Below are 13,537 nucleotides of genomic sequence, written 5' to 3'. Positions count from 1 at the left end.
TCATAGTAGTTCCTTATAATCCTTTTTATATCTTTGGCATTATTTAGAATGTCTCCTCTTTCATTTTTATGTATTTATATGAGTCTTATCTATTTTTGCTTAGTCTAGCTAAAGGCTTGTCAACATTTTCCAAACACCAACTCTTAATTTCATTAATTTGTGCTACTGTTTCCTATTTTGGTTAATAGCATAAGATGCTATTGTATTGAAAATACTATATACTTCTATTGATTTTAAGTGTGCTCTAATCGTTGCTATTTACTTCCTTCTATCACTCTGGGCTTAATTTAACTTCTTTCAATCTGCAGGTGAGTCTTTAGGTCTAAAATGAGTCTCTTATAGGCAACATATAGATGAGTCTTTGTTTTAATGTTTATTCATTTTTGAGAAAGAGAGAGAGAGAGAACGTGAGTGGGTGAGGGGCAAAGAGAGAGGGAGACACAGAATCCAAAACTGGCTCCAGGCTCCCAGCTGTCAGTACAGAGCCTAATGCGTAGCTTAAACCCACCAACCATGAGATCATGGTCTGAGATGAAGTCAAACGCTTAACCACCAAGGTGCCCCTAGATGAGTCTGTTATCTTAATCCATTTTGGCACCCTGTCTTTTTTTTTTAATGTTTATTTATTTTTGAGACAGAGAAAGAGAGCTTGAGCAAGGGAAGGGCAGAGAGAGAGGATGACACAGAATCCAAAGCAGGCTCCAGGCTCCGAGCTGTCAGCACAGAGCCTGACACAGGGCTCAAACCCACGAACTGCAAAGTCATGACCCAAGCCAAAGTCTGGCGCTTAACCGACTGAGCCACCCAGGCGCTCCAGCACACTATGTCTTTTGATTGGCATGTTTAGTCCACTTACTTTCAAAGTAATTATCAATATATATGTATTTATAGCCAATTATTGCTTGTTTTGTCATTGTTTCTAGAGATTTCCTCTGATTCTTTCTTGTCTTTGTCACTTTTGTTCTGGTTTCCACTCAAAGAGTCCCCTTTAAAATTTCTTGCTGAGCTGGTTTAGTGGTCAAGAACTCATTTAGTTTTCATTTGTCTAGAAAACTTTACATCCCCTTTCCTGAATGATATCTTTCTGGATAGACTATTTTTGGCTGCAGAATTTTTCCTATTCAGCACTTTGAATATATCATGCCACTCTTCTGGCTTGCCAAATTTCTGTTGAGAAATCTCCAGCTACTCTTACTGGTTTTTCCCACGAGTTAAGGACTTCTTTTGTTTTGCTGCTTAAGATTTTTTTCTTTAACACTGTATCTTGCAAGTTTAATCACAATATGTCTTGGTGTTGAGCTGCTTTTCTCAAAAGAGAGTTCTCTATGTCACCTGGATCCGAATGTCTGTTTCCTTTCCAGATTAGGGAAGTTTCCTGCTGTTATTTCTTGAAATAAATTTTCTGCTCCCTTTGCTCTCTCTTCTTCTTCTTTTTTTTTTTAGTTTTTTAAATTTTTTTTTTTTTTTTTTTTTTTGACAGAGAGAGAGAGACAGAGAATGAGTGGGGCGAGGGGCAGAGAGAGAGGGAGACACAGAATCTGAGCTGTCAGCACAGAGTCCTACATGGGGCTCAGACTCACAGACCACAAGATTATGACCTGAGTCGAAGTGAGATACTCAACCAACTGAGCCACCCAGGAGCCCCCTCTCTTCTTCTTCTAAGACTCCTTTAATATGAATGGTATTTTAATTTTGATGGTATCACTGAGTTCTGTAAGTCTATGCTCCTGTTGCATAATTCTTCTTTCTGTCCTTTGTTCAGCTTTATTGCTTTGTATTAATTTGCATTCTAGGTCAGTAATTCATTTCTCTTCTTCTTCCAGACCCCTGCATGCATCAAGCATGTTTCTAATCTCATTTATTGTATTCTTCATCTATGACTAATTCCTTTTTAATCCTTTTATCTTTGTGCTAAGGGTCTCACTGATGTCTTCTATTCTTTTCTCAAGCCCAGTGAGTATTCTTATGGTTGTTGCTTTAAAGTCTCCATTAGGTATGTTACTTATATCTGTTTCACTTAGATCTCTGGCCATGGCCTTATCTTGTTCTTTTACTTAGGATAAGTGCCACTGTCTTGGCATTTTGTCTAAGTCTCTGGCTCCTTCTCTGTGTTAGAAGAGCTAGTTATGTCCCCTGCTACTGAAAGTAATGGTCTTATGAAGAAGAGTCATGTATTGCCAGGTCCTGGGGCTTCAGGGAGTGTCTTTTGTGTGTGTTGTGTGTGCTCTGCTGATGTGGTTTGGCTGCTCCATCCTTCAGGCCAGTTGTCTGCAGAGGTTCTCCTTGCAGTGTTTGGTCTCTGGCCTGAATGTGGTGAGTTTTAACTAGGTGTGCTCTGGTCTGCTTGTGAAATGAGACTTGCCAGTATCCATGGAACTGAGTCCCTGCAGAGCTCTCTGTTAGGAAGACACGATGTGAGTAGGAGTTTGGTCTTATATTCTGTGGAGAGAGGTGCACCATGCCAGGAATGACACAAGCTTGACTGAGAAGGCCAGTTCCACCAGAGTGCTTAGGGATAGAGCTTGATGTAAGCAAGTTAGGCAGCCAGTGTGGTGTTGTTCTGCTTCCAGCAGTGACTCTATGCTTATGCTGAGTGGCAGGGGATGGCAATGGTGCCAGCCAGGGCCTTTGTTCCTGAAGAGGCGTCTCTGTGAAGAGTGAACACTGCCTCTCAGAGATGCACCCTGGGAAAAGTGAAAAATCTCCATCCTGTGTGGCCCAGGCATTCTTCGGATTGTTGTTTCCATGCTACCTGCCCTTGTACTGTTTGCCTGCCTTCTTTCCAGGAGCAGGCAAGCGGTACTATCCAGGTTCTATCCTAGTCATGCCTGCTGACCTTTATACACCAGGCTTTAAGACCGCTAGTTGTAAAAACTCAGGAAATTCAGCCTGTCTTGTTTAGCAAGCCAGTGGCTTCAGGGAAACCTTCTTGTGCATTCCCCTGTGTGTTCTTATCTCTTTTCTTCTCTGTGACAATGGGTCCTCTCCCCATAGTACTGATCACAGACTGAATGTGTAAGACTTAAGTAAAATTGAGAGGAATGATCCCATGACAATGGAGAAGATAGGCCACCAGAATTGTTTATTCATAGTGATCACATTACCAATATCTGATTTCTCCTGGAATCCTAATGAGGCTTGGGTAATTTGTTTTGTGTCACATCACAACATTATGCAAATGTGGAAATGATAGGGAATATTTACAGTGATGAAGACCCTGAAGGGAAGTATGGATCCAGAAAGACAAGTTCCTAGATATTTCTGCATTTCTTGTGATTTTAGACTCTCCTTCCCCCCACTCTTAACTCTGAGATTTATTTAACAATGGCTTTGAGACACTCAGAGTTTTGTTTGAATATCCTTCTATAACAGGTACCACTAGCAATGGTATTGGCCCGAGGAGTGAATGTTTTCTAGACATTAACTGGGGGGCTTAATTCAGCAAAGCCACAGATTTATACTTAAATTTTCTTCAGTAATTTCCTAGTAATCAAGCCACATCTAAAGTAGTCACATAAAGGGAAATATTGTGTGTGGTTATTTTTCTTATGCTATTTCTCTAAGTTGTTAGTCTCATGTAGGTAAACGCTTGAATAAGAATAAAGCCAAGAGAGGTAGGTGTCTGAGGTATTATGTATAACACTGCAGACTATTATTTTTACACAGGAAATAGGAAAGATTCAATACATACATATTCCTAGACTAATATCTTCATATGTTACTTTACAAGATGCACATTTTCCTAGGCAGACCAGTCTCCTCTCCTGTTCTTCAGTTAAGGCAAAACTATGTGTTCCTCTTTCTTCATATATTTTTGCTTAGGAGTGCATTTTTAAAGCTGTTTTCGTAGTATTTATTTCCCTTCTGGACTTTTTTTTAACTTGAAACAAGTTGTAAAGATGTATGTTTTTACCTGATAGCTATACCTCTTTAGTTAGTTAAGAGGTCTGTCTAGTTAAGTCTATAAAATAAATCTTGCATTTTTTTAAATTAAATTAATCATGAATAAGTGTTACATTTTTAGGAGTTAGTTATTGACCACCAGTTTGATACCATCTCTAATTTGGGTGATCTGTTTCACCACCAGGCCTGTTATTGTCCATAACTAACTGTATAAGTGCTTATAATACAATAAATTGATTTTCTACATAAAAAAAAGAGCAAAAAGAAAGAAAGAAAAGACTTTCTTAAAAATCTTAATTGGAAAGAAAGAAGTAAAACTATTTCTATTCACAGATGATCTGATCCACTATATACAAAATACCAATGAATCCACCAAAAAAAAAAAAAAGCTAGTAAAGCTAATAAATGAAATCTGAAAAATTGCAGGATTGGTTTCTATACACTAGGAATGAATATTTCAAAAAGGAAAATAAGAAAACAATCACATTCACAACACCGTCCAAAAGAATAGAATCAATAGGAATTAATTTAACCAAGAAATGAAAGAATTCTGCACTACACACTATAAAACAGTGCTGGAATAAATTAAAAAGAACTAAATAAATGGAAGAAATCCCTTGTTCATGGATTGGAAGACTTAATATTGCTAAGATGTCAAGACTATCCAAAGCAATCTATAGAATCAATACAATCTCCATCAAAATTCCAAAGGTGTTTTTTTCAAAAATGGAAAAGCTGATCCTCAAATTTATATGGAATTTTAAGGAATCTCAAATGGCCAAAAAAAAAAAAATACTGAAAAATAAAAGCAAAGGTACAAGACTCACATTTCCTGATTGCAAAACTTACTACAAAACTACAGTAATCTAAACAGTATTGCTCTGGCATACGGATGGATAAATCTACCAATAGAATAGAATTGAGAGTCCAACGATACATTCATGTATCCTTAACCAATTTATTTTTGACAAACATGCCAACATCACTCAAAGGGAAAAAAATAATCTATTCAATGAATATTGCTGGGACAATGGTATGGTTCATATGCAAAAAAATGAAGTTAGGTTCCTCCTTCACATCATACATAAAAATTAACTCAAAATGGATGGCATAATAAATGACATAAATATACCAGCTCTAACCATAAAACCAAGAACAAAACACAAGAGTAAGCCTTCATGATCCTGATCAGGCAATGAAATCTTTGATGTGACACCAAATGTATAAGCAGCAAAAGAAAAAATAGATAAATAAGACTTCATAAAAATTAAAAACCTTTGTGGATCAAAGGATATTATCAATATAGCAACAAGATAATTTACAGAATGAGAGAAAATATTTACCAATTATATATCTAATAAGGGTCCAGTATGAAAAATATATGAAAACAAACAACTCACCAACAAGAAGACAAATGACCCAATTTTTTTAAAAAGCTAAAATATTATAGACGTTTCCCCCCAAAATATATACAAATGGCCATCAAGCACATAAAAAGATTCTCAACATTACTAATCATTAGGGAAATGCATATCAAACAATAATGAGATATCATATCATACTTATTAGAATAACTATTTTTTTAAAAAAGGAAAATAAGTTGGTAAACATGGAAAGAAATTGGAACTCTCATAAACTGATGGTGAGAATATAAAATGGCTTAATCACCATAGGAAAGAATTTTGTGGTTCCTCAAAAAGCTAAATGTCGGGGTGCCTAGTTGGCTCCGTCAGTTGAGTGTCCAACTTCAGCTCAGGTCATAATCACACAGTTCATGAGTTCAAACCCTACATTGTCTCATTGCTGTCAGTACAGAATCCACTTTGGATCTTCTGTCCCTCTCTCTCTCTGCCTGGATGCCACTCATGCTCTTTCTCTCAAAATTGAATAAATAACTTTTTAAAAACTTAAATGTAAAATTACTATATTTATTACCTCCCCCAATTCCACTCCTATGTACGTATCTCCAAATGATTGGAAAGGGATGTTCAGACAAGTATATGTAAATGAATATTTATAAAAGCTTATTCCATTCCCTATAGTCAAAAGTGGAAGAATAGATAAAGAAAATGTGGCATATACACACAATGGAATATTATTCAGGAATAAAATTCTGGATATACTTTGAAAACATTGTTAGGTAAATAAGCCAGATACACAAGAAACGTTTATTGTGTGATTCTATTTGTATGAAACATAACCATGAGTTTGGGTTTAAATGGACTTCCCCCCTCAAAAAAAGGAAATAAATTGTGGTGATGGTTGCATTATAAAGGTAGTTACTGCCACTGAATTGTACACGTAAAACTGGTAAATACGGTAAATTTTACATTAAATAAAAGATAATTCAATAAAAGAAATAACCTAACAAAACTTTATCCAAAAGTATGCATCCTATAGATAATGTATACTAAGCTCTACTTCTAGGTATAATTTGTTGAGAAGGCCATGGAATTCTGATACTTTATTGGGAAAGTCTCATTAAACTTTGGAAAACTGCTGATAGCAAGAAAAATATGAAGCCTTGTTTATCCAAACTGTCCTATCACTGTTTTCCAAAGGATAGTTGAGATACATGAGCATGCTTATATTAAGTAATTTAGGGTAGTTTGGGTAAAAATTACACTAAGAAGTTAATCATATATTTTCCCAATCTTATTATCTCAAATTAGAGTTTGCCTATAAGATACTTAGCATCAATATTAAAGAGACAATTTAGGACTTAGAAGTTTTCTTTTTATGACCTTGTTCCTAATATGCCGAAACTGGAACACTGTCCTTGGTGTTATTGTGAATATTAAAACAAGTTTTGGGGCGCCTGGGTGGCGCAGTCGGTTAAGCGTCCGACTTCAGCCAGGTCACGATCTCGCGGTCCGTGAGTTCGAGCCCCGCGTCGGGCTCTGGGCTGATGGCTCAGAGCCTGGAGCCTGTTTCTGATTCTGTGTCTCCCTCTCTCTCTGCCCCTCCCCTGTTCATGCTCTGTCTCTCTCTGTCCCAAAAATAAATAAACGTTGAAAAAAAAATTAAAAAAAAAAAAACAAGTTTTGATGAAAAAATTTAAGAAATCATCTTTGGGTAAGTCATAAAAACTCTGATTTTCTGAATTTGTCTTGATCTGAAGATTGAAACATAAATATATATTGTTTTCTGTTTGAGCTCTTTAACACTTATGGGAATTGTGTCGCATTTACTAACAGTAAGCTGACTTTCACTAGTGTCAAAACTAATCAGATCAGGTCAAAGAGGCAACCACAGATTTTCCTTTCTTTGAAGTTCAGTGACTACAAACACTTCTCATACCTCTGTGTGGTTTATATTATGCAGAAGGTTTGATAGGTGCATAGAAAACCATTGTTGGGACCTAGAGGAGCAAGCTCTAGGATGAACACACAATGGAATATTATTCAGGAATAAACTTCTAAAGCAAAGCCCAGGTAAGTGCTCTCTGCCGTTGCCAAATTTGGGATAGCTACAACTACCACTTTATGCACAAGGCCACTGCTATCACGATTGCAATCAGAGCTGTGATATCAGAAAGGTACATCACTGTAGTAAGCTGTGGAATCAAAAATATTCTAGTTTCAAAACCATCCCATCATGAATGTGCATAAAATACGTATCCTGCACTTCACTTCCCTTTTCACATACCTCAGCTTTGAATTGGCCGAACTGGTTGCAGAACCCAAACTTTAAGGAGATTGGAAAGGATGTTGAGCAAGTTAATCATATTTTCCATACAGGAAAGGCACAAATTTTGCATTTCTTTTCCATCTCTTTAACAAAATATAAAACTGATTGATTTTTATAAAATAAATTTGGGGCGCCTGGGTGGCGCAGTCGGTTAAGCGTCCGACTTCAGCCAGGTCACGATCTCGCGGCCCGTGAGTTCGAGCCCCGTGTCGGGCTCTGGGCTGATGGCTCAGAGCCTGGAGCCTGTTTCCGATTCTGTGTCTCCCTCTCTCTCTGCCCCTCCCCCATTCATGCTCTGTCTCTCTCTGTCCCAAAAATAAATAAAAAAAGTTGAAAAAAAAATTAAAAAAATAAAATAAAATAAATTTTACTGACTCAAAGATCAAAACACAATTTCTGTGTGTGATCAGTCAGAATTTGAAAGTGAAAGTCAACATGAGTTATGGATATTACATGTATGAAGGGCAGTTTTATGGTTAAGAGATGCAAAATTTCATTCTTCCTTGTGAGTAGTACACAAGAAAGTTTTTGTTTATTTGTTTCTTTTTTGGTTTTTTTAATATGATGATAATCATTTGAATGTATTAAATCCTATCCCAGAAATCCAACTCAACATAAAAACTTGAATACTATTCTATGATTAGTTTTCTAAGCCCTGATTATCTTTGGAGCACTGTCTATAGTTTAGATGTATCCTCTGTAAATTCCTACTGCTGTTCAGGGAAAAGATTTATGAAAGTATAAATCCAAATGCATTATCCTTATTTCTTATTAATCTGCCTTCCTACATCTAACTCCAAAAAACATTCTGATCTGCACAATGCATTAACTCCACAATTTTATCACCACCACTTCTGTCATGGAGTCTAAATCATTCTTAGTCATTTTGATTATTATAGGTTTTAGATTAAACAGGGATAATTTAAACAGCTATAATATTTTCTTACACAGATAATAAGAACCCCTGAAATTCAATGGCATCAGGAAAAAATGTCTTAAGCTTCATTAATAGATGCAGTTCTGTTATTATTTCTGTTGATGTATTTTAAATGTGTTTTGAAGAGATAATGTTCTGATGTATCTATGGCATATGTGAGTGTGTGTATGTGTGTGTGTGTGTGTGTGTGTGTGTGTGTGTGTGTATTTCACAATGAAAATAATTTCATATTTCAAGGGTGACTATCTGAGGATCAATCCTGTACATTCTCAAAATACCTAAGTCCTTTTGACCTCCTATTTTTCTTTCTACATAAGGTTTTGAAAACTTGATAAATTAATGTCATTACTAAATTGTTTGTCACCACAAATTGAATCTTTAGTATTATGGCTTTTATCATTGACCCTTATAACATGAGTGTCAAAATATCAATATTTATTTTCAATAAATACATTTACAATTTTACCACTGTATGCCCTCAACCAGGAATTATAAGGCTAAGTAAAACAAACAAACACACAAACCAAACCACCTTTTAATGGCATTACAATATTTATTTTAAAATATTTTCCTGCAAGGTTGCTCAGAGTACTATCCTAACAATATTTTAATGCATCCGTATTTCCTTCTCTGAATATTATCTATTAAATATTTACTTTACACTCAGAGAAAGTGAGAGAAGAGTGTGAGTATCAAGAGAAACAAAACAGAAAAGGATATAATACTAAATCAAAAGCTTTTCAGGCAAAGTTACATTGATAGAAAAATGAAGATGACATTAATATTAAAATGAAATTGCTAGTGCAGATAATGTACATATGAAACTGTTTATGTTTCTTCTGTTTCTACAAATCCTTAAGGAAAAGCTTACAGAAGACTAAGTGAGAAAAGCATTGTCTTTTTCAACACAAAATATTTTCTGTGTTTTAAACTGTTCCATTTACTTATTCAATCTTCATCTACGGAAAAATTCTAAGTGTAATATTTGTCATAGTATATCTAACTATACTTTAAAAAATTAAAGTATTTTTGGTATTTCATGATGGAACAAAATATGACAGACTAAAGATAAATTTTCAAAATGTGACTACGACAAGATATATAGAATTTGAGCATAATAGAAAATCGGTATAGAAATCATAAAATTCAGGCTCTGGTTGGAACTTAACGAATTGGCAACCCCTAAAAGTTGTTTTGTTTGTTTTTGTTTTGTAAAAGTTGTTCCTTGGTTGGGAAGCACACATATGATACATTATGTTCGCATGGGAGAAAAGTTGGAGACAGCAAGGAAAACATAAAGTGAGATAGATCATTGTTCCATGATCCTTAGAAGAAAGCTTTTGGGTTTGGGGGGTTGCATTTGTGTTTGCTTGTTTTAGCATGGCTCTGCCTTATCACGAAGTGCTTGCCATTAGAAAACTTGCTTAAAATCAATCTGAAAGCAAACTTAAAACACGATATTCTCTCTACATTGGATTGCCTTATTGTAGATTTCAGTTACCCAACAGAAGGCAAGGTTGTAGACAATTGTTAATTTATCAGGAAGTCATTCTAGAAGCTCTAAAAGGAAGAACAGCTGACACATGTTCTTGAGGGACAGTGTGTACCCCTATGACTAGCACTATAAATTAATTAAACTTAAGAAAGAATAGGTTGTGTTCAGTGTTCCTCAGTTTTGATTTAGAAACAGGCACAAAAGTGGACTTCTAATGGATTAGAGACATAATTTTGAAAGGAAAAACTACAAAGCAAATAGAAGAAAATTTAGGAAAATAGCTTTGTGAACTGGAGTGGAGAAGAACTGCAAAAATTAAAGTCAGGAACAAATTGTATGACATCAAAATTATGGTTTTATGTTCAACACAGTTAACCAAGAACAAATTTATTAGGCAAACTAGGGAATGGAATTTGCAATATCCAAAAGTAAAAGTTGATTAATATGTACAATGTACGTGTTGCTTCTCCAAAACAACTAGAAAAACACAACTCTGTCAGAAAAAATAATTGGCAAAGATCATGAACAGGTAATTTACAGAACAGAAAATTCTGAAAGCTAATATGCATATTGAAGAGATGGTCACATTCTTTGGCAAACTATATCTATAAGGAGATTTTACTTTATGCAAATTAGGGAGCTGGCTAATCCAAACCTTTTTGAAGATAAGAGAATATAAGAAGTCTTATGTGCTGCTACCAGGAATGTAGATTGGTATAATCATTTGAGTTAGCTATAGAACTTTACCCATACTAAGTATTCACCTACCTTATTACACAAAAATTCTATTCATGGATATATACTCCAAGAAATTGTCACACAGGGCCATAAAAGCTACTTACGAGAATGCTCATTTTATCATTATGGTTGAAATGCGGTCAATCAATGTGACCATTCATGGGACAAAGGTGAGGTAAAATATGGGGGTTAGAGAAATATGATGTATATATGGTGCATCTATAGATCTTGAAAAACATCTTGTTCAATGAAAAAAGCAAAAAGCAACAAAATACATAAGCGATTCCATTTACATAACTAAAAATGCATTTGTACAAAGCAACACTATTTGGTTTACGCAGACATATAAATAATATTTGGCAACACATTAGATAAGGTTATCTATGTCCTTGAACATATTTACATTAGCTGAATTAACATTCATGCCTCCTAATCCAATTTAAAGTTCCTGTCTCCTTAATAATCAACAAATATGAAGACCTATTTCTATTAGCAGCATATTCTCTCTGCTATGGGTCCCACTTTGTGGTTTATTTGGATAACTAATATCTTTTTTATTGTTTATTGAACATTGTGGGAGATATTGCAGCGACAGTGGATTTTGTTATCCTGCTCTGGAAAGTACTGCTTTATGTTGAAAGAGTCAGTTAACTTCACTGGGCTCATTTTCTAAACTGTCTTTCCATGCAGTGGGCAACAGTTAAAACCTCCACTGAATTTTTTCAGCTATTCAGCTAATGTTAACATCAGGCCTCAGGTGAGAAACTTTATATAGAATACCTCATTTATAAATAAGCCAAATTAACTGAAACCCAGATATTTGGGGTCACCTTTTCTGTAGCTCTGTACTTTTGTGGCATATTCAACCTCATGTTTCAGCTACCTAAACAATCCTAGTCTCCATCCGTTGACTCCCCAAATCAATAACCTCCTGGGTTTTTCCTTAAGTTTCACCTATCCTGAGCCCTGAGTACTAATGAGTCCCTCAGGCAAAATGCCACATAAATGTAAGTCTCACTTGGATCAAATATCCTCTTCTAAAATCTGGCTCACCTTCAGGTCTGTTTATTCATCCACAAGTACCTTGAAATGTATATTTTAAACCTATTGTCCCAATTTTATCATTGCTATCTTGGAATAGTTATTCCAATACAAGATACTCTGATGATATTGGTACATATGAAATAATACATAAGTTAGTTAATACACATATAAACAAGCATTTCAAGAAAGCATTAAAATAATCTTCCAGCTTAGGGATATATTTATCATAACTTCCAAAGGTTTTCTACATCATGAGAAATTCATTTTGATAACTTTTAACACTGTGATAAGAATCTAATTAGGCAAATAATCTGAGTTTCTCCAAGACATGTGCCTGCCTTTGTTTTGTGGACTTTCCTCACAGCATGAGCCCCAAACACGTCTTCACTCCCTCCTCAAACCAAGAAACCGCTACTGCCTCATGCCCCCAAGCCAGAAGAAACGTTGTCCTCTCAGCACTTGCCAAAGGAAGAAAAAGGACAGCAAAAAACAACTAAGCATATTGATGAAGTACAAAATGAAATAGACAGACTTAATGAAGAAGCCAGTGGGGAGATTTTGAAGGTAGAACAGAAATATAACCAACTCTGCCAACCATTTTTTTCAGAAGAGGTCGGAATTGATCGCCCAAATCCCAGATTTTGGGGTAACAACATTTGTCAACCATTCACAAGTGCTTTCACTGCTTGGGAGGAGGATGAAGAGGCACTGCATTATTTGACAAGAGTTGAAGTGACAGAATTTGAAGATGTTAAATCAGGTTACAGAATAGATTTTTATTTTGATGAAAACCCTGACTTCGAAAATAAAGTTCTCTCCAAAGAATATGGTAGGAATGAGAGTGATGATCTATCTTCAAAGTCCACTGAAATCAAATGGAAATCTGGAAAGGATCTGGCAAACGTTCAAGTCAAACATAGAATAAGGCCAGCAGGAAGAGACAGCGTGAGGAACCAGAGAGCTTCTTCACCTGGTTTACTGACCATTCTGATGTGGGTGCAGATGAGTTAGGAGAGGTCATCAAAGGTGATATTTGGCCAAATCCGTTACAGTACTACCTGGTTCCCTATATGGATGATGAAGGGGAAGGAGAAGAAGATGATGATGATGAAGAAGAAGAAGGATTGGAAGATATTGATGAAGAAGGAGATGAGGATGAAGCTGAAGAAGATGATGATGAGAGGGAGGAAGGAGAGGAGGATGAAGGAGAAGATGACTAACGAAACACTGATGGATTCCAACCTTCTTTATTAATTTTCTCCAGTCCCTGGGAGGCAGTTGCAGTCTTTTTTTTTTTTTTTCCCTCCTCTTGTGCTCATTTGCCCTATTTTTTGACGACTTTTTTCTCTCCCTTTATACCATGTTTCTCAATTTATTTTGGGGGGTTGGAGAGGGAGATACCTTGAGCAGAATACAGTGGGAAAAGAATCTCTACCCCTTTCCGGTCCAAATTTGTTATATCCCTTTCTGTCTCAACAACAACTTGATGGAATCAACACCACCATGCTCTGTGGGAAAAAAGAAAAACCTTCTGCTCCCCTAGCTCTGTTGGAAGCTGGAGGGTGCTAGGCCCCTGTGTAGTAGGGCATAGAGTTCTAGCTTTTCCCCTCCCTTCTTTGTATATTGGGCTCAGAGATTACACTCTGTCTCTATGTGAGTATGGACAGTTAGCATTTACCAACATGTATCTGTCTACTTTCTCTTGTTTAAAGAAAAGAAAAAAAAAACTT

The 13,537-nt window shown here is 35.9% G+C and overlaps 1 pseudogene; it reads left to right on the top strand.

Moving 5' to 3' along the window:
• Positions 1–2,677: 2,677 nt before the first annotated feature.
• Positions 2,678–13,239, top strand: LOC123596428 (annotated as a pseudogene).
• Positions 13,240–13,537: the final 298 nt, after the last annotated feature.

This window comes from Leopardus geoffroyi, chromosome B1 (genome assembly GCF_018350155.1).
Source record: "Leopardus geoffroyi isolate Oge1 chromosome B1, O.geoffroyi_Oge1_pat1.0, whole genome shotgun sequence".
Lineage (NCBI taxonomy): Eukaryota > Metazoa > Chordata > Mammalia > Carnivora > Felidae > Leopardus > Leopardus geoffroyi.
The sequence above is the reverse complement of the archived record's forward strand: the minus strand, read 5'-3'. Positions and strand labels throughout refer to the sequence as shown.